Here is a 23,408-nt window from a genome sequence, read left to right as displayed (position 1 = left end):
GCTGTACTTCAAGCTGATCATAACTATTTAAATGATGGCATAGCAAACAAGAACTTCCTGAGTAGAAAGCTACTTCCATTTGAAATGTAGCAACTATTTAAAGTTAATAAATAAATAAACCTGAATGAAACAATGCAATATGACACACATCTTCACTTAATTCTGTTTTAACCTAACACAGCTTTATTTCTTTATAACTCACACTATTTTTATAGTTTCTTAGATCTTAGATTAGTAAAATTATATAATTACACACATATAAACACACTTAGAGATAGGGGGGCAGGTTTAGCCCAGTTGGTTAGAGCGTGGTGCTGCTAATGCCAAGGTCACGGGTTCAGCCCCCATATGGGCTACGCTGAGGGTTGGACTAGATGACCTGCAGAGGTCCCTTCCAACCTTATCATTCTATGATTCTATAATTATGACAAATACTGTACATTTCTACAGTCCATGTATCACTGTGTGACTATTTCTTGACTAGAAGCCTCACATCTCAAATAAAATTTCACAAGGAGAGAGGAAAATAAAGCAAAAGCTGTACAGTATAACACTGTGGAAAGCATCTAGTTTATTAAAGATCAGCTTCTCCCAGCATATATTATTACTTATATCACCATTCCCTCCACAGGTCTTTGTGGGAGAGAAAGAGATTCAGGCAGCATGATTTATTTCTTCTCATTTAATAACTTATATTCCAAACCAAATAATTTATCTTCTTCAAAATAAACAGTGACAACATAGGTCTCACTGTAACACAGCAAGAAAAGATCCATGGGTTCAGTAACTTCAAGAAATTAAAAGAAGGCTAGAGGGGTTTTCTTCACACTTCCTTTTGTTTGTCCAGATTAACTGTCAGTTAAGGGTAATCATTGACTTCTATAGTTTATGTAGTTGAAAGGAAACATTTGTGTATTTATTTGTATGCTAAGGTACACTGTACTGACTAGTGAACACTTGCTTGCCTCTGAACTTACCAAATGTTTTCTCTTGAAGCAATGTAGGCATATTACAGTTATGTTATTTAAGCAGGGAGGTACAGAAGAAAAGTGTTGAAGAAAGCATACTGTGGAGTTCCAGGAACATTAATGCAAACGACCACTGGTTATGACGATGCCTCTCGCTTTCTACTGCAGCTCAGAGGGACTTGGGGTTCCTCAAGGGAGTCAACTGATAAAAAGAGCGCTCCCTACATCTCTGATGTGTTTTGAATACTTCCTCTGTGACTTTAAGGTGGTAAAATCCTGTTCAAGAAGAGAACACAATGAAGAAAGGGCATTGCAAAGGAGATAGGTTAAAATACTTCAACTTTCTGCTTGTGCAGGACTCCCTTCATTACACACATTCTGTTATTAAGCAGATGTTTCCAGCGCTGCCATGTTATATGACGTGTAGTACGCCATCTAAAAACAGAAATCGAGGAGAATATTCTTTCGTTGTTTAATATCTGAATGACTAATGACAGATCTTTTACATGTAGTTTTATCTTTTATGCATTTCTAGTCTTGCTGGATTTTACTGTTTGATCTAGCTGAAACTAAAGAAGAGGACAACCCAGTAACATGTTGCTCTGTGAAGACATCGGAGCACATCGAGGTGGGGTCTTCCCTTCTCTTCACATGAGTTCGGCCTACCTGGCACTGCTGATAACAAACCAGAAACAAGAAACCTGAAACGTCAGCATTCCTCTCTGCAGGCCTATAGCTACAAACGTGAGTGCCGAATGGCTGGCTGGATAGAACCACCACCAGATGGTGAAATTAAAGCAGAGTTACAAATGCCTCCAGGAGTTTATACAGGAGCAAAAGGATCTTGGAAGAGGATATTGATATTGATCACCAGTACTAATCTGTGATGATAGATGGGATAGAGTAAGACATGAAATACAGAACAGAAAAAAATAGTTGCAGCTTGGGGTAAAAAAGCAGTTTCAAGGTATGCTGGTGGATGCTGAGAAATATATCAGCAGTCTTCCCTTTGGTATATTCGTCTACCTCCAAGAACTATGCACTTCGTGGACTTTCTGTGTTGTTTTCTTTTTTTATATTTAATTTCTTTTAAAGGTTTTTTTTTTATTCCCTTATGAATTTCTATGAAATATTTACAGAAAATAAGTAGAAATTTGGCATCAGCAATGCCAAAATGATTCAACACATGAACAATAAACTGGGAAAAGTACCTTTTAGTATTCTTTTTAAATGCATGATTTGATACCTTCATTTGATACTTCTGGTAATTGTATTTTGAGAAATACTAAGTTATTCCATACTAATTCAATTAATTATTTCAGACTCCTGTAATACTGTCATATTCCATGTGACTTTTTCTACAATCAATATACAGTATAACTCCAATCTTTTCTAGAAAATCTTTTCTTACGCTGTTCCAGCTATACTTTTTCTGGAATCTTCCAGCACAAATCAGCCATCCACGGAGATTTCTTCATTTTCCAGGTATTTCACTGATCTATAGATCAGTAGCCCTCACACGCAAGCTAAAGAGCAGACGTAAGTGGTGTTAAGGCACCCTAGAGGAACCAAAAAATGTGAAGAGCTGACCCTGTCATTTCATTATTTTTATTATTTTATTTGGCATTAATCCAAAACTGTATTTTATTGGTTTGGGTTGCTGTGTCTCAAGGGTAAGGGGTTTGGCTGCTACTCTTTCCTCAGTCATATTACTTTACTTCTTTAAAATTACACTTCCTTTGTTTTGGTCTCTATATGTCTCTGTATGTATTTTTGGTCTCTCTATGTTTTGGTCAGCAATACTCCAGCCTTTTTTTCTTCTTCTTCTCCTTCTTCTTTTTTTTTTTTTTTTTTTTTTTTTTTTAATCTGTAAGCTACAACAATGGACAAAGTTAGACTGCTGACAGGTGTAATTTCTTGTCCTTGATCTGAGTCATATATTTTTACATTGAGTTTAGCAAATATAACAACCTTAGTATTGGAAGTGTTTCTGGCATGTATCAAGGCCCACCTGGATGCAACCCTGTCTAACATGCTCTAGGTGACCCTGCGGAGTGGGGAGGTTGGACCAGATGATCTCCAGAGGTCCCTTCCAACTTTACTGATTCTATGATTCTACAATAAGTTACAAAAATGCAATAAAAATGAAAGTCATTTAGTTACTCTTTATTTTGAGATAGGAAGGTGTATTTTAACTGTTTGATGCATTTTTAACTATTTAAATGTTGTATCTACTATCGTTACATGTAGAATGTTTGACAATAACTTACTGTTGAGCTTGCTGAAACAAGGACATATTAAAACCTCTTTCATTACAATAATATTAGCATCCTAAATGAAGCTAGGAAAATTATTTAAGCAATTTTAAATACCTAAATTGCTATTTTTCATTTAAAATCTTCAAACAACAGATTCTACAAAGTATTTCTTTTAGCACATAACATCCTATATGAAGAGTTTTTTCTAAAACATGGTCTTCCTTATAAATTATAAAAAGTTATTGACATGTGATTTATTATCCGTAGTATAATATTGCACCTCTACAACTCTTTCTTATAAAGGATTTAATTATTTCACTTTCTAATTTCTGCAAGCAACGAAAAGAAAGACTTAATATCCCCTTGGGGGAAAAAAAAAGGGAAGAGAAACCTATATAGGCACAACATAAAAATTATCTTTCATGGGTCTTTATACAGTCCATATTGGTTATGAAATTTGCCTTGTGATCATGGAGCCAGAATGGATTACTGAATGAATTTTATAGGTGGAACTATAAAATATCTTCTCTCTCCTAATCAGAAGAATCCTCAATTCCTTTCAGGATATGAAGATATTCCCATCTACCACCAGAAAGAAAGTAAAAGGTATCTTCAACAACCTTGTTTCCTTACCTAGCAATATTTCATCCCAAGCTTTCCCATGCCCTTCCTCTGCTCCCACTGATGTTACATGAGAAAGAAAGGATCTAGATTCCCTATAGCCCTGATTGTGAAAAACTAGTTTTAGGACCCTTATGCAAAGGCAATTATGCCAAATTAAGATTTCAGTTAGTTCTGTGTGACAGAGACTGTGCAACTATTAAAAGGAGAGGTTTTCCAGAGATTAAAAACAAAAGCAAAAACAAAAACCATATTTAAGTCAACATTATATGCAGATCTTAATCATAAGATCTTTATACAGCTTAATATAACCACCAAGATACCCATATCTAAGTACATACAAAAACACACACACACATTTCCATTCATATATGTGTAAATAATAGAACAGGCTGTTTTTACATTACAGCCATCCATTGAGGTAGGCATATATTAAAAGTTCTACAGTTACCTATCCTGTCACTGCATTAATTAACCCATGATTGATACAGATTGATAAACACTAAATAGCTGGGGAAACTGGACACCTGCAGACCACATTCTAGCCCCATCTCTCATGCAATGCTATCTACGAAATACCTAAATGTGAAGAATTTGAACAAACATGTCCATACAACCCCCAAGGAAAAAAATATGTTCTGAGAGAGGGTGTTAGAATACATAAACAAATTCACAAGAGGCACTGGCTTATATAGGAAGGCAAACACACTGTGAAAAGGAAAAAGTGTGAAACTGAACCGTATATAGTAGCTTGCAATAAATAGCTGCTCTTCTAACCTATTGTGTCTTTTTTTTTCCCTTCTCCTTCAAACTACAATTGTTTTATATATATAGGATTAGAACTAGAGGAAGAAGACCCTAACATGACAGTTATGTATTTTGACGTTAGACAATAAATACTACAACATTTGTCCTTTAGTTCTTACTAGAACATATGCTTAATGAGTATCTGTTCCAGAGACCAGATGTGAGCAGAACAAACAATTCTTACACTTTTTTTTTTCAAAAAAAAAGACAGTCAACAAATTTTATATACAAAAGCTTCTTTCTAGAAGGACAAGTGTTCATTATTTCCATTTGCAATAATCCCGGATCAAGCAGTTTTCTAATGGTGCTATTTCCCCCCACCACCCCTCTTCATTTTGTTTCCTACAATACTGAATATATTCCCAGCCTTTTAGAGTTAGTTACAAAGGCACATTTGCAGACTCACTATCTTTGATAGCATAATTTTTAATCTGCTTCTGAAACCCAAGGGAATCTTTTAATAAAGAGATTAAAGTATTGAATTTTTATTCTCCACGCTCAAGAGAACAGTGTTTGACCCTGATGACTAATTGAAAGCTAAATTTTATCGCATTATACTGGACACTAATTAAACCAGTTGGAACACTTTTCCAGCAGTGTAACATTTATGAAAAAAATCCTTGATATTTAGAGCAAAAAGCTAGTAGGAGGACAGAGAAAGGGACAAAACAAAGAAAAAATGCCTACTAAAGATCATCAGAAATAAATTCTATGTCAGAAATAGATTAAAAATAAAGAGGATTATAATTTAATTAAATTGGTTTGTGATGGAGTTACAGCTCATCAGATTCTTTTATATTCCATTTTCATATAAGAGACTGCTTCAGAAGTAAGAGTTGTTTACTTAGATGCTGTAAAGTTATGTCTTTGCACAGTTCATAATGCTTATCTGACTTGTAGCATCCTTAACAATCATCCTTCCACCTGAAGTGTGCTTTTCCAGTAGGTGCATTTTGATGTAAACTGGCAATTTTCCCCCCAAATAAGGCCAAATTCTTGCTCCACAAGGCTGTGTAAATTATTTGTATTGCTTTCATGAGATCCATATATGATCTGAATGGGACCTCTGGGCACCACTGACCCCTATGCAGAATGCAGAAGCATGGTAAACATTCTCATTCCACAGTCAGTGCTGCAATAGCTACAGCTGCTTCAATATGCCAGGGAGGAGTTGCTTGTTTTTTGACAGAGAATAGTATCTGGCTTGAAAAGGAAGACATTTTAACAGTTTCTCCAGTGCCCTTTTTTTTCCTTAAGCTAATTCTATATTTAAGACATCATGCCAATAATGATGTAGCAGAAATACCTTTTTTCTAAGATTAGACTTGCTCCCACTTAACATAACTATTTATGGAGATGTTACAGTATCAGCAGTGTTCTTCGTGTCTCCTTCAAACCCTTCCTGCAATAAGTTCCTCCTTCAAGGAAGAGAGTCTTCAAATTGCATAATCCATGCTAAAGCTATAGTGTTTTTTACTCCAGCTCTAACAGTACCAAAAAGAGAACAATCACCTCTGAAAGATCTACAAGCTGACCTCATTAGGTGGGCACATAACTGCTAGAATATGAACTCACAATCTTAAGGGAGAAACGTGCATGAGAAGGAAAGGAGCAAGAGAAAAGAATGAGAATGTAAGGGTAAGCAAGCTCTTTCCATCAGCAACCTATTGATAAATTGGCATACGCCAGTCATGAAACAGTAGAAAAAGGTGAAAGGCTTCTATGTATTACCTTGTAGAAACAACTCTGCTTATTTTTTATGCTTTCTCTGCTTTGCAAATGAGGAAAAGAATTGGTCATCACAGTGTGCTAATTAATTCAGTACTTGTTTGACAAATTGATCTTTGAAAATGCTCACTGCAAATTTAAAATCGAAGTACTTGAAAATTTTCAGCAAATACAAGTTATTGTATAACACAAATCACAAAGTTTCAGCATTTTCTTTCTTCAAAGGATGATAGTGGACTCAAGTCACCTATTCATGTTATATACTGAAGTAAGTAAGGTGCCTACATACCTGATTCATAGTCAGGTGAGAGGGATATGAGAATTTTAATATTTGAATAATTTGAATAATTTTCAGAAGTAATTAAATAAGAGGGAAGAAATTAGATCAGTGCATCTTATTTTCTAGTTATCATCATCAATTTTAATTGTGTATGCATCAATATCTTTCTGAATAGAAGCCCTCTCCCAAGCCTATCAACTTCTCCTCCTGATTTGATGTCATCCTTGAACTTGGTGACAGCACATTTTGCCTCCTCCTGCAGGTCACTGATAAAGGTATGAAACAGGATAGCTCCCAAGAGAGACCCTGGAGGTACTGTGCTTGTTACTGACCTGTAGGCAGAGCATGAACCATTAATCACAACCTGCTGAGCTCAGTCCTACCAGTTTTTCACCTATCCTATATTTCATCGCTCCAGATTGTTACTTCCCAACTTAGATACAAGGATGCTGTAAAAGATCATGTAAAAAGTCTTGCTAAAGTCAAGGTAAACAACTTTTAAGAGCTCATCTTTCATAGTCCCCCACCATCACCTTAGTTCATACAATAGCAACAAAGCAATTCACCAGACAGAATTTATTAACAGTGCACACACCAGACAAATAATAAAGTCAGCTTTTTCCACAGAAGAGTCTTTCTGAAGTATTAACAATGATGCATTGTTTTTTCGCTAGTTGAAGTTACCATCTTCTATTTTTCCTTTGTTTCTGCTAACTCAGGTGCACAGAATTGTAACTACCACCTACCTGTGCCATTCTACCAGCTTTCATTTCAGCTTTTTTTCAGGTAATGTTATTAGTGACAAAATGAAAATGTGATAAAATTAAGTGACTCACTAAAGTGCACTGAAAAATACTCACCTCTTTAGAGATGCTAGCTGTTCCTCTAGAAAAATGGGAATCCACTAGCATAGTTCTTTTCTGATATAACATCAATTATTTAAATGAAATTTCTCCAACATTTTAAATTATTTATTCCTAACACTATTTATCCTATAAACTGTATTTCACACTCCTATCAGAATTTAAGTAATAAAATAGAAGCAAACAAAGAAAAGGCATGGCAAGATATGAAAGCCTACATGAAAGCAAACAGTTCAGCTATAAAGAATAGTCCTTATTCTGCCCACTGAAAGCCACATCAGCTTCTTTTTTTGGCTCCTAGATGATCATGAAGTTCAATCTTCAACATATTTCTAGGGCTCTTAAAAGTAAATAATCTATTCTAAGCTGTAATCCAAGGTCTAATGGAGCTACTATCAAACCCACTAGCTGTGAGGCATTTAGAAATTATATAACCCATTAACTGCTGAGTTTAACGTCAATCCTTATTATAGATCCGGTCATTTTAAATAAGAATGTTTAAGACCAGAGGAGTCACTTTCAGGGTGGGTTCAAGTTTCCACTAGACTTAGTCCCAGATTTTACTTAAAAATTGAAAATTCATAAAAGAACAGAGGGTATATAAAGTCAGCTTTGGATTACTAACTCCTGTTTTTTACTTGCTCTGAAGGAGGTCTGCCTCCAATATTCAGTACCATTAAAAAAGTAAACGAAAGGACAGAACACAGCATATATTCTGCAAGTACATAGAACTCTTCAAATTTAAACAGCCAATTCTTGTTTATATCTCATGTAGCGATCAATATAGGCTACTTTTGCATACATAGGACAATATTAGTAAGATGTTGGATAGACAGAAACGTGCAGCTTGCAGGTTTGTGCAGAAGAGTATGGAAATGAACAAAGACACATGCATAATGTGCAAAGCAGGAAGATTTTACAGCACTTACAGTACTGTACTTTACATTACAGTAGTCTGTACTACTTTCTACGCATATTATTTGCCCAGAGAATAGGACAAAACAGCAGAATAGTCAAAGAAGAGTTGATGAAGCCCTAAAAAAGAAAGTGAATATTTTGCATTTGGCTCCTGAAGAACGGGAAATATATAATTAACTTGTCTTTGCTTTCACACACTGAAGTGCTCTGAAAATTTCTATCTTTCTTTGTTATGTTTTTGGAGGGGGGGGTTGTTTGCCTGTTTTATTGTAAACAAGCTTTTACTCTCATGTTATCCAAGTCTCTTCCATCACCTCAGTGAAATAAACACATTTCTAAATATAAATATTTTCTTGCACTGCAGATGTAAAATTCATCTTATCTCTATAGATATCAATTGCATTGTCACTCAACCTTTTCAGTCTGACAGCATTTCTGAAACTCTGCAAAAGCTGGAATTAAATCAAGTACTACGAGTGTAAGTGATCCCTTTATCTTCCACAGTGTGGTATCCCTCACTCTTGTAAACTACAATGCTGCTACTGACATCATCTTCCCCCACAGCATCTTTGTGAGTTGTCTGTCCTCTTTTCTATCTATCTGCTTTATCTGCTTTGAGAATAGGACAAAAAATAGCAGCAAAAAACAGCATCACTCTGGTAGTCTACAATATACCAACCTTTTTAGGCATGAAAGTATACATACTTTTTTGTTTTGTTTTGTTTTGAAATGAAGTACAAAATTGGTGAGGTTTACAATTTCCAGTGGCTACCCTCAAAAATACTGGACCCAGTCTAGTCTTAGAAACATTCAATAAATATGGTGTAACTCTAAAAATATAATTCTAGATTTGTCCCATGGTACAAGCAAAATAGAGGCCACAGTGACCGGTGTTACCATTTTCAGTATATCGCTGACTACAGTTCAAATTAGTTACCTGCCTAGGAATCCAATGTAGTTGAAAATAATACAACACTTCAGGATATTTTATATTCTGACTAGATGCACTGAACAAAATAAGGCTGAAGAGCCCAAAGGGAGAGCAGTCTAGGCAACACTAACCCATTTCATAAAAGCTGGCAGTAAAAGAAAATGTATCTGTAAAATCCTTTTACTAATTAGCATAATACTAAAGTATTTTGGATTTAGAGTATCATGCTTAAAAGTTATTTTTGAATGATTTTTTTCTTCTGATGATTCACGTTTCATTTGGTTGGATTTATGCTTGACTATTTTAATAAAGAGTCCTGTCTGTATTGCAACTGTATCAGCAGAATAAGATATATTTCTCACAGAAAATAACTCTGGGAAACATTGATATTGTTATGAGAATTAATGTAAATCACATTATCCTTCTGAAAGCAAGTGTACATATAGCTACACCTGCATTTCCACTTGTCACAGCTCTGCACAAATATGAAGGATGCATTTGCAAACAGATAGTGACTAACATGCATTTTCTGATTACAGTGATCTGTTACAGAAAATTAATTTCAGAATAAGTATACAGTCTCTTAGCTGTCATTTTGAAATATTTAGCTTACTCTTTATTTATAATAAGGTCAAAATAATCCTTAAAACTTGCTTCTGTTTTATAGCTGGTATGAATACTAATTATTGAATAATAAAAGACAATTCTCTCCTCCTTTCATTTCCCCTCCTTCCCATTTTCTAGGGGGAAATAAAAGCATCCAAAGCCAATAGATCTCAAAATACTCAGTAGTAGTAAATAAACTAATATTAAATATATACTATTTGTCACTGAAAAACTTCAGCTAAAAAAAAACCCAACTAGTGATGAGTATCTGGGAAAAATAATAATATATCTGTTATGCATTTTACATATAGCATCTCACACTGCATGCAATTTAACAGTTATAGAGAGCTGAAAGATCTCTGCTACCAGTAAAACTTCCTCATGGTTAGACAGATAGTTATCCTAATTCCTAGACTCTTTCATTCATTCAAGTTAGTAGAAAGGTCAACTTTCTTTCAAAGGTTTCTTTCTTTAAATTTGTATTCTCTTACTTTGAAGGGCAAAGACAATCAGAGAAAAAGTGATCAACTAGAAAATAAAAGCAACTTTTTGTGTTCAAATTTTGACAGTAAACAATGCAAACAGCACTAGTCTCTTGAACAAAAACAATGATTTTTTGCCCGAGATGTCCTTCAATGCAAGTTTTATTTCAGCCGCATTAAAACTTTGAGGAATATGATAAACAGAACAATACCAGTCAAGGTCCCTCTCCAGTGACTGCCAGAAAAGGATTTGTCATGTCAACAAATAAATTAAAAGCCTTTAAGCTAAGAATTCATATATAAATACATATAGACACACACACACACACACACACACACACACACACATTTCATTCAAGGGTTCAGAACTTCAATAGTATTAGCTTAAAATACATGTTGAACTAAAGGAGGATATATTTCTTTCTTAGTTCTGAACCAAGAAAGCATTTGATCTTAGGCAATCAACAGGTCAGTGCACTGAGGGCTCCACTAGCTCTGATCTCATCTTCTAAGTAACAGAAAGTGCAAGCACCTGAGAGCACCGATTTTTCCCAAATTAAACATCATTTTAACTGTATTAACCAGGCACAGCAGAGTGAGAAGGGGGTGGAGGGTGAGGAATGAAAATTTCCCACATTTTTGAATGCTTTACAGATAAAGAAAGCTTGAAGTATTTTATCCTCTGGCCTTATGCCTTCTGACTCTTCTGTTATCTCAAAGATAGCCTCTCTGAATCACCACTCTTAGCAGTCTCCTATTTTAATGCCTGCCTCTCATTATGCATCAGACTGCTTTCCTCTTTGCCCAGTTTCAAGAATACAATTGAATTTTTTTCAGTCTTTCTTAAAATAAGTTTTTTCAACAACCTAACATAGTTTAAAATGTCAGGGAAATTTTCTAGCCTTAACATTTTTCAAGTAAATATGATTAAAATAATTAAGATATTTTCTTCTTTTCTCTGAGAAATAGAATACCTTTTCTTTACAACAAAGAGTTCAGTCTTATTGTACAGTGTGTTCTTTGCCTTTGACATTTAGCAGCTTGAATGATTGATAACTCAGCATTACTTAGATAGGAGATTAATCTTTATGTAGATTCAAGAGTAGAAAGAAAAAGACATTCAGATTCTGTGTCTTTATACCTGAACTGTTGTAAATTAGAAATGTCAAAAAAATTAATTCATCAATTTATATGCAACGAAAGAGCTCATTTTTTCTTTAAAAATATTACCAGGAAAGAACTCCTTAAGCCCAAGCCATATGCAAATATATGGTCCATATTTAAAATATACATGAAATATTCTTTATTATTGTTGAAAGATGTCTTTCCATGTACAAAACAAGTTAAACAGAAAACAAGAATCACCACTCTGTGTAACAGAGTAAGTGGAGGAGATTTGATTATTATAGTATGCAAAATACACGTGGCTCATTTAAAGCTATTCCACTTTGAAAGGTTTCCCAGCTGCAAGGGAAAAAGAATACAACTAACAATTTAAAGAAAATGCATAGAAAGCACAGATTTTAACTTGTGTTTGAAACAACTGAACTGGAGACACCTCTGTGGGTTGTGCCTGTCTCTCAAACTGCTTAGGCAAAAAACAAAATCAAAATGCCCATGCTAATATGGAGCTAATACCATCACAATCTATAAGCCAGCCACAGTCTACTACTATTGCCTTGACAGGGGTAATCTTTGCCAAAAACATTGGTTGACTTTTGTCAGGTAACACATGAAACTTGGACCTGCAGCAAGATTCCTGAGGCACAGTCACATTTGTATTAACATTTCCCTTCTGCTTTCATGGTGCCCTATCAAGTCCAGAAGAGGCCCATGACAATTTCCCCTTTCCTCTATCTTTATTCAGGTTGTGAGAGACTCTTTCATTGCAGGATCCCTATTTTGTTCTTTTCTCCTCCCTTCCTCCTGCCCCTGAACGCTACAACACATTCATGAAGCAATCGAAGTGAGGCCCTAAACATACCTCCTGAGTATCTGCCCACGTAAACAAACCACTCTTTAATACTACTAATAAAAAAAGGCAACGTACTTTCACGTAATTTGTAATTGAAAGACTAGTCTGCTCTTTCTACAAAACTGGGACAGATCGACTATTGTGTTATTCTGCAAAATACGGTTATCTAAATTTTATCTTCTACACAGCATACTACAATAGAAAACAATCAAATAAAGATACTTCTACATCAAAACAGAACACAGAAATATGGAAAAAAATAATTAAAGGAATTCAATTTTTTGATTAAGACTAAGGAAATAGTCCACAGATAGCAAACTCTTGCATATGTTAGGATGAAAAAACAATCGAACAAAAAGGTAACATACTCATGACCCTCTCTATGCATTTTCCACATGGTCAATATTTTCACACACAAAAAGCTTGTCGCATGGTTATACACAGCTCTTCTGAAAAATGTCTTTGTAGATGAAAACAAACTTGGTAAGTGAGCCATTGTTTAAAATAAAAATCCACAAGAACTGCTCTATTGTATATTTTGAAAGAACATTTCTTTGCCATATGTAAAGCAATCTCTGAAAATAGGAACATGGAAATATAAAACATTTATACTGAATCAGAGTATCTTGATGCCTCACTTCATCTTCTTAACTATAAATCTCTTTGGAAAGTCTTGTCATAAGTTAATCAACTGTGATCCAATGAATTAAAAACATACTAAGCTGCCACTTCTGAGAACTGGAATATGCACTTAGCTACTGCAAGTAATGTGCTCTTATTCCTAAATACATACTTTAGCACAACTAGAACATAACTATCTTCCTTTTTATGTGCATAATATATATATATACATATATATATATATATATATGTATGTTTAAAAACATAATTAACTCTGAAAAGTAGTCATAAAATGCCAGAAGGTCTACCTGTTACTTTCAGTGGGTAATAATGCAGGTTTCAATTCAACAATTGAACAGTGTTACCAACCTACTGCCCCTGCCTAGTTCATTTTGTAGGATGGATAGTGCCCACTGACAGTGTAGCTATTCAGTATTGCTTTATTTTTAACATTCTCTGCATTGATCCATGCATTATTTACTGCACATTACCCAAACTCTGTACTGAATACAGATTTATTAATTTTCTCATGGGGCTTTCTATGGTTCTCCTACCATAGTATTTATCGCCACAATTCCCACCTGAGATAAATGTTACTTCCAAGCATTATTATTTAATTATTATCCCTATTTAATGTATCAGGAGCTGACATTAAAACAAAAATTTTTGAACATGTCCACATATTTGAGCCGCTTGATTTTTCAAATATATCTCGACAACACAGAAGACTTATGTTCATAGCACAGAGCCTAAAACAGCTCAATTATTCATGCATTTCAGGCCCTAAGTTCCATAATTAGAAGTGTGGAAGACATTAGTGACTAGCTGCAGACATCTCATTTATATAATTTGCCTAGCATCACACAGCAACTTAACAGCAATAGAATCCAGGCAATGTTCAACCATTGTAACCCCAATTTTGTTTTTTTTTTTTTTTTTAATTTCACTACACAACTTTTCTGTATAGGCTGAACAACGTTCCTATGGCAATAGTTTTACCCAGTACACAGGTTTGGTTCACTTTCAGAGCATTTTTTATTCAACCCTCAGTATGAGATGTGGGTTCTAAGGTAAACAAGGTACACGATAGACCTCTACTGCCAATGTCCCCATGTGGTATCAATAAGGCCAGGCAGCTGAGGGAAAAAAGGCAAAAAAAGCCATAATCTTACTGCATATTTTACCATACTAACTACTTGCTGTTATTTGGGGCACCAGCAGACACAGTTTCATGGCTAGCAGGAACTGCCTGGATGCCAGGAAGGCATCATTTGGCTACAAGAGAAGCTAAAAGCCAATCTTGCAAACTGCTATTGAACATCAAGCTCTCTAACACTCCTTTTGGTGCCTGCTGGCTTTCTGGCACTAATCTGTGGCTATATGTTGTTGCAATCTGTCAAAATCTTATTTTTTCCAGTTGTATTCACTACTCATCCACACACTAGGTCCATTAATTCTCACCCCAACTTTTATGTGGGATGGTAACTGCTATTGATTCCACAACCACTGCACCAAAGGGTCTTAGTTGCTCCTTTATTTAGCTAGAATGAAGCTCTGTCATGGCATCAGCCATGACCAAGTTTTAAAATTATTGCAGCCATGACAATAATACAATCACAATATTATTATAAATATAAGAACCTAATCAACCTGAAGAACTTAACATAACTACAGCTAACTTGATTTGAGGAGTTAGGAAGGTTATTCATAGGTCAGATATTTGTAGCATCTGCACATCTGATTGTTATACAATTGGATTTTCATAGAACATCAATTACAAGTGGATGTAGAATAATGTTATAATCAGATTCAGTCAAATCATTCTTACCTAGAAAAGAGAAAATGATATGTGTAGACATCTGAGCTAATATTATCACTGATAATCTGAAGATTCTATGTCCCTCCAAATCAGGTGATTCAGTACACTGCTTAAAGCAAAATTGATTCCAGTAATATTACCAACTACAGATCTCCACAACTAAGATATTAAACATCTGAGTTTTCTTCAACAAGTTTGCAACATTTATAGACCAAAGACTATATTCAGACACTTCTGAAGACCATACAAATTGGCAGACAGTATCATATCAATTATACTAGAAAGAAACAATAGTTGAAATTGTAGTTGGAGGAAATGTCCTTTACTTAGGTAAAATAGATTATTCTAGAAAGTTAACACACACAGAAAAAATATGTTTTATTTCTATATATACATACACAAATTATAAAATTGTTCTTCAGCATTTTTCCACTGGAACCACGGGAACTGCTTTACCTTTAATATAATAAAGAATGTAATGAAAATATATTTTATCATGTATGCTTATAATCTAGCACAACTGTTCCACATCTCTGATGAGAGTATCTTGTACAGAAGATAATATTGTCTAAATCTCAAAGCCTGGGATTTTATGAGAAGCCTAATCTGCCTCTCTGCCAATATTAAATTTTGTTTAATCTTTGCTAAAGCCCTTTGGAAAGGACTACATAAGGACAGAGTCTTAAAGAATTGGATTTGAAATTTGAAATAGGAAATTTTCCCTATTTTAGAATAGTAATTCAGCTTACCTAGGGTGGATATGGAATCTCCTTCTTTACATTTTAATGAAAAAAAATTAACATCTTCTCAAATATAGTTTGTTATGTTTGATTCTGCCTGTGAAGCTAGAAAATAGAGTATTTTCTTGTCCACATTCCTACAGTTTAATGAAGGACAGGGATCTGGAGAGCTTTCTCAGGAAAGATACTTCAGCTCCAGCAAATACTTCAAATATTTTGAATCAAGTCTACTAAAGTTATTATTAAAGACAGGACATATATACATCTATTAAGTGTTTATCATTTGTTTTATATTTATTATTTTCTTTGGCTAAAAGTAGTATCTTGATTCTCTGTGTTCACTATAAACTATTATAATCTGAAAGGTAAATCTGTTGCAGGATATGAAATCTGAGTCAATCAGCTAAGGAAGGATGAGCTAGTAAAAAAAACTAATGCAGATCAAAGATATAAGAAAAAAACTAACTGTCAGGTTCCTGATTCATACACAGGTTTGATGGGTGATGAGAGATGCCCATGCAGAACTCAAAAGGTCAGATGGGTAATGGCAATAAGTATTTTTAACCTGCTGTTCCACATCTGAGTTATTTCCACAAAAACAGAATTACAAAGCACTGAAGTATATTATGTTAAGAATATGTAATAAAGAATACATTTTATTAAAAAGTATCTTAAGTTATCAAAAGAGACCTTTATTATCACAATGAAAGGCTTAGATTATTTTTTTCTGAAAACATAAGAAAACAAGCTTAACTTAATTTGAAGTCTCACATGTTTCTTCCTGTAGTTATTTTTGTTTGAAAGAAGTAGAGAAAATAAAGGTTCTTCTGATTTATAAAAGTTTGAAAAGTTCAGTAGAAGATGTAAAGTGCACCTACAAAGAGCTATGTAGATAATAATATATAAAAGACATTTCCAAAAACTCATTTGTTACTCTCAATAAGTAGGTCATAATTTATTTCAGTATTTCACAGAAGAGAGATTAAATCCTAGAACAAGCCATTTCATTAAAAAGAGAGAGCTTGATCTGCTAAATTATAGCAATTTATATGCCCTCTTCACACACCAAACTTGACTTGTTAAAAGCCTAAGAAAGTAATACTTAGGTAATAATATACTGTTGCGTACACAAGGAAAAAAGAAGCATTAAGTACAAATATGAGAAAGGAAAACCCCACACCCAACAATTTGCACGTGCAACTATTTAATTACCTCAAAAACAATAACAGCTGGAAACACATAAAAGTCATCACATCACAGCAATGTCACACTCGTGTGTTCACGATTGTGTGTGTAGTCTACTAGGAAATCCATAATTCCAATAGATTACATATATCTTAAAGAGGAGGAAATGGTGAAAATGCTCTTTGTCAGATCAAACTGACCAAAGATTGAAAGAACTTGGGTCAAGGCCAACAGAATCATAAAGAGAACAGCACTGCCAAAGCCCCCAAGGAGACATTCTCAGAAATTAAAATTCAAGTGCACTTCCGAAAAATGTAGCTTCATCCCTGAGACGCTTGTATTGGCAATGTCGGCTAGCACCTGGCTAAAGCAGCAGCTTAACCAGCCTGGAGTGAATGCTGCTAGCTGGATACCTTATGAAACTGGAAAAAAAAAAAAAAAAAACAAACAAACAAACAAAAAAAAACACTATCTGAGTAATTAAATAATATTTAAAAAGCCATTCAGTATTTGTATTTTTTAAAAAATGCTAAAAAATATTTCAGAAAGCTTAGACTAGTTACAAGTGAGGGATATGTGAATGGGTGATGATTTACCACTGACACAAAATGATTACAAGTGCTTGTTCACTTGGAAATCAAATTGTCCAAACAGCTTCATATAGTCCATGGGCAATCGTGTTCAGTGAATGTCTTACAGTCTCTGACGGCAGTTCTGCAGATGATGGAACCAGCAGCAGCTTGGCGAAGAGGACACCGAGGAGAAACAAGGCTCATCTCTGACATGGAGATGGTAAGTAGCCAGTATACTGGATCTAAAAGTTAGTCTCCTGTATTTTAAGAATAACCAAATGGAATTCAGTAGGTCCTTAAACATGTAACTCTCCAAGCCTGCAACAACTCCCGGAAGAGGTATCAAACCTCTGTGTGTAACGTACTGGGGGATTTTGCATTATCTAATAAGAAGTATCACATGGAGCAGGGAGCTCAGTACAAGTCAGTCAGAAATGCCTGAGAGAGGTTTTGAATTGAAGTAAATCATGACTTTTATGATTTACTTTGTTCTGGAGAGCAATTTGTCCCTCAAATTGGGATCTCTAGTATCTCATCTGAAGGTTTAGTCCTATAAAGTCTGCCCTCCTATTTTTAATATGGTCTTTAAATAAAAATTGCTGGTCATCATTACTGCCCCTATTTCATCAATGGGCTCAGCAGCTGAAAATTGTATCACATATCTGTTTTTCACTTCACGCTTTAAAAAAGTCTAAAATACTTGAAGCAACTCTTTAATACTGTGCTTACCAAAAACAAAGCCTTTCAAGATGTTAGTTGAATTCAAATATGACATTCTGAACATTCATCATTTCTCATCTTCTGAACCCAACTAAACATAACTTCTAACTATTCAGCTCAGTACTGCACATTTCTAGAGCTGTTAATGACCCTCTCTGTATTTTTTGCTCCAAATCAAATGGAGATTTGTGCTTACACATAATAGAATTTTTTCCAACAAAAAGAGCTATTCTTGTTCCTATATCAATATCCTGTGGTGAACTGACCTGCAATTTATTAATATCTTCTGAAATATCTCAACATATTTGCAATATCCATTTAACCTACTATGTTTGAAGTTATCTATGTTAATTCTATACTTTATTATTTTGTTTCTTGCAGAGACACAGTTATCACTAAATAAATTATCTTATTGAGATGGAGGGTAATTTACATCTAGAAAAGCATATCTAGTGATTTGCACAGCAGGCTAAGATGTTCATCTCTTTCCTAATAAAATCCTGACAGTTTTACTTTGGAAATTATAAAAATATGTATCTGCAATAGATCTACTGGCAACAATACAGTAGAATGTTCTTTGGACAAAGCAGAAACAGTGTTTGTGAAGATAGCATAGTGCATTGGCATGAACAGGATGCTGGATGAGTGCATGGAGATGGAAAGGCCCTAAAAGGCTTATACTAGTTGCTCTTCTCTTTATTTCACCTTTTAGCATTGGTCAAGGGGTATGCTGAGTCAAAGAATGAAGGAATATGAGCAGAAAGCACACAAGAATATAAAAATTAGATTTCAGGTCAGTGTGTTCTCCCTGGCTCTCTCTCTCTCCATTCCAAATGGACTTTGCTTCTGTCCCCTGGTTTTTGCAGAGAGAAAGCATGCTTGCCAGAGAAGTTTCAGACAGGAATCTCCACATCATCAACATAAAGCTGAGATGCCTCCTGGAAAGTAAGCAGGAGTCCACTGCTGCAGCAACTATTTCCAAGCAGAACCTGCCATTCTAAATTTAGAGGAGGCATCTCAACCTTTCCATGCTACTTAAGATAAGCTTTTCACTGGTTCCTCATAGTATTCTTTCTAGAGGACAAAGGTGTGCGTTCTCTGAAGGCATTCGGTGACTAAACAACATGATGCTGATCATTGGAATTGATCTACTATCTGCAAAGGAACCACCATGGAGGATTTGTTCCAGTAATAGGGCAACTGCTGTGTTTTCCCTTCGGCTAGGGAATATTAGCTGCTGCAGTAGTACAGGGTTTACAGTTCCCAGGTGCACTCCTACCACTTCTGAGGGAAATTGTCTTCATGCTCTCGGTTCGTATCTAGTGGACATTGGACTACATCAATCTTATTCAAGTTAAACCTGCAGTCCTAGATTAAATGTACTTTCTTGAGCTCAGCCTAATCCCTAGTGAACAGTAGCTCTTCTCGGAAAAGTATTTCACATAAATCTTCATAATTCAGTGGAAAAAGAGAAACATTGTTACTGAAAGAGACTTGTTCTAAATTAATGGTGAAATTGAATTTCTTTTAACCTCTGTAATAAATGGGCAGTCATCTCAATGTTCATGTTATTGTCAATAGGGGAAGTATCCTTCAAAAGTACATAAATTAAATTTTAAGGTCCTTTAAAAACAAGATACATCAAATTGGTTTTGCATGTATTTTTTATTTCTCTCCCATCAAAAATACAAGTTACAGTATAGTTTGGCTGACCTCATATGAGGGCCTCAATATTATTTTTAATAGGAGAAGCACTTTGGTTTTATTTATTCAATAAAGTTTAGTGAAGTTACTTTTTTCCAGATCATAAGTTTTCCAAAGAGAGTAGATAATCCAGGCTTTAAAATTCAGTTGACCAACACAAAGATAAAACACTAGGTCTCACTAGACCTATATAATGAAGTCTATACTAATCTACATAAATAAGTTTGTGATTACTTTCAGATCCAACTAAAGATAGTCACATGAACGGTTCTTTAATAGAGTTGGTTGAAACTGGTACTAAAAAAACTTGAAGTAATTTTCACAAAATATGAAATCTAGCTATTCAAAGTCTCATTCAAAAAGGCCCTGGAATATATGGTTAGACACAGTTGCTAGTTAAAGCACAGAACATCAAAACATAAAAATATTAAGAACTGTTTGCCTGAAGTGTGCGTCAGCCAAAATCTTTGATTTTCTCCTATGCTTCTAGCTCTCATGATGAGGAAATCACGCATGCTGTGATCACGCGTAGAAAGGCGAGCCCTGCCCTAATGCCTCAGGGGCAGAGCCCCTTTGGACACCGTGCCCCTCAGGCACCCTCAGACTCTTTACAGTCTAATCTTTGCAGTTCAGTGCTAGATTATTTGGTCTGGCCAGCCACAACGAACCTTCCCACCAGGCACACTGCCTCAGAAGACATCTATTTGAAACCAGACAGCAAGACAGAGTTCAAATCACTACAAAAGGCACAAGTCTGTTCAGGGCTAACGAACGCCACTTGAGGGTATCCATACGGTTACTCAGGAGCTGGGGACCTCGGTGGCACAGAGGCACTCTCTTGTTCAGCATGCCACCAAAGGTGAATTACTCTGGCTGGAGAAACATACACCCAATTTTCTCTGTGCTGGAACTAACCTTGGGTTTTGCTATAGTTTTTATTTTATAATTGGCAAAAAGCTCTAATCAAATCAGTAGAATTCTAAAGCAGGGTTTTAGCTTAAAAATCTAATGATATAATGTATGTTGATCTACATTACTAAAATAGTAATGATGAGCTCACATGATCATGATCATGAATGTGATCTACATTACTAAAATAGTAATGTAGATTACATGTAGTAATGTACATTACATTATAGTACATATTTCATTAGGGATATGAGGCAAATATTGGAATTTTAGTTAAGCAAGTTAATAACTTTTAAATTTTTCAATATATTGTTAATTTTGAGGTAGATACGCCATTTTAGTACATTTTATCTTAAGACCTTTGCAGCAAAGTACTCTATAGCTACTCAGACCTACTGAATTCCTACTAATACATCACAGTTGTTAGTATATAGGAGGAGAGACAATGATGCGGACTTTTCAGTATAGCATAGCATAGCAGGAACAACAGTATCATACCTCAGAGTATACCCTACCATCCCTTCTTCGATCATTTAATCAACGGAGATATCTTCAGCAGTATGTTAGCAAGAGATGTGGCTATAACCAATTACATTAGAGCAAAAGTTGCTCTAATCTAGAAGGAAAGTAATTCATAGGAAGGAAGAATATGTAAAGGGAAATCAAAGCTGTTGCCTGGAAAGGAGACGAACCCTGCGACCTACTCTAGGGAGTATCAGTATTAATGAGTTCAAATGGTAACATCTGTGCCCCTTCTACTGTAAGGCCAGTTAAACCACTCTGTTCTGAAAGAGGGCTGTTGAGATACATACATTGGCCTTAATAATATTTAGACTTTAAAATTGTAAATAATATATATTAATGATATGTGAGGTAAACATATACACATACACTCACACAGGCACACGTGTGGCAGAACAATATCAGTCTACCTATAGATACATCTATCTATACATATATATGTTTCTTTAAACCTTTAAAGCACTAACGGATGCTTGAAGGTCATTGATTAGTCACTTATAAATATTTCTCTGTAGATGAAGCAAGATCTCTGGTCTGTCTTCATTATGTGAAGACGTTCAACTATGCATTTAGGGATGAAATATGGTTTCAGTAAAGTTAGCAGGAAAACCAACACTGTGACAGGAGGATTCAGATTGTATTATATTGCTAATGGACTCTCAGAAACATTCACTTGGCACAAACATTTTTTTGTGAAAGTGTGTCTGCATCCAGAAAAATATAAATCAGATGGAGATGGCAGGCTTCACAGAATGAACAACCGAATTTCAATTAAATCTATCTCATTATGCATTTGATTTGCCACTGACAGCCACCTCTAAACCAAAAAGAAAAGAAAAGAAAGAAAAAAAAAGAGGTTTAATAGAAAGCTGGAGAACAGTGTCATGTATTTTACTGAATTATTTAGTACAAGAATCATACCTGCTATCAATGTGGAGCTTTTGCTGTATTTTGGGCAAACATCTTATTACTACAGATGAAAATTATAAATATCATTGGATGACTTTGTATAAGAGGCGTTTGCTTGATATGTGAAGTTGGCTGATAGAATCTGTGCTGCTACCCTCTATTGTATACAAACTGGATTTCAATAATATGCATGCAGCTCATAAAACATTTCTGATTCCTTCCAGGACAATAGTTTCTAAATATTTCAACTATCATATGATTGACAGAGATTTCTTATCCAACAGAGTAATTTGATTTCATTACAGTATCTAACATTTTGACTAAAAGATACTACCAGATGCTAAACAATCTGTCTGAGAAGGACAAAGTGAAAAACAAGTATTCCCAGTGCCATGGAGTGGTTCAAATTTAAGGGAGGAAAGACAGGGAACTCTTAATTGCTAGGACTTCATCTATCTCTACCAGTTCTGAGTTGGTGGCTGTTCTATATTTTCATAGGATACCATAGTTGGTGCAGTGATTATGAGTGCTGCTGGACTTGTCTCCAAATAGCTCTGCAGATTTAATGAAATATTAGCATTCAATAATCAGAGCATCCAGAGTGGCTCATACATGAAAAAAGACCTGCTAAACTGGGTGCTGTTTTACACAGAGAAGTTTCATCGAATGAGGGGTACTGAGAGAGGGATTCAGAGGGAAGTGAATTAGTTGACAGAAATTAAGAATAGCAACAAGGATATGTTGACTTATCAAAAAAAATAAACAAACACCTTATATATTTGCTATAAAAAAGGAAATTTTAGACATAATTACCTAGTAAATTACCCATAAAATTCTAGTATCTTTAGTATAACCTACCTAGGAAAGATAGGATAAGAAAAGTGATGCATAAGTAAGAGGTAGTAGCATTATTTTAGTAATTTCCAGTTATTTTTAGAGTTATTGATCACTCAGAAATTAAGAATTTTGAATGAACCTGATAATTATTTAAGAAGAATTCTAGTTGACAGTAAATATGTTTGTTTTTTAAAACATTTTCAGCATTTCTTATGAACAAAAAATTGAAAACAAAATGGAAAAGAAGTAGGCACTGAACCTTTCTAGACAAAATGGGTAGCTGAATCACTGAATGCATAGCTATAATCACTGAATGAAACTGAAAAATCTTAGTAAGAGGATCAAGGCAACTGGGGGTATTCCTGCCTTGATAGCGTTTTAAAAAGCACTTTTTAACATCATACTTAGCTTTGGATATGAAAGTATTTATTTC

This window comes from Rhea pennata, chromosome 2 (assembly GCF_028389875.1).
Source record: "Rhea pennata isolate bPtePen1 chromosome 2, bPtePen1.pri, whole genome shotgun sequence".
Lineage (NCBI taxonomy): Eukaryota > Metazoa > Chordata > Aves > Rheiformes > Rheidae > Rhea > Rhea pennata.
Note: the sequence above shows the minus strand (reverse complement) of the source record.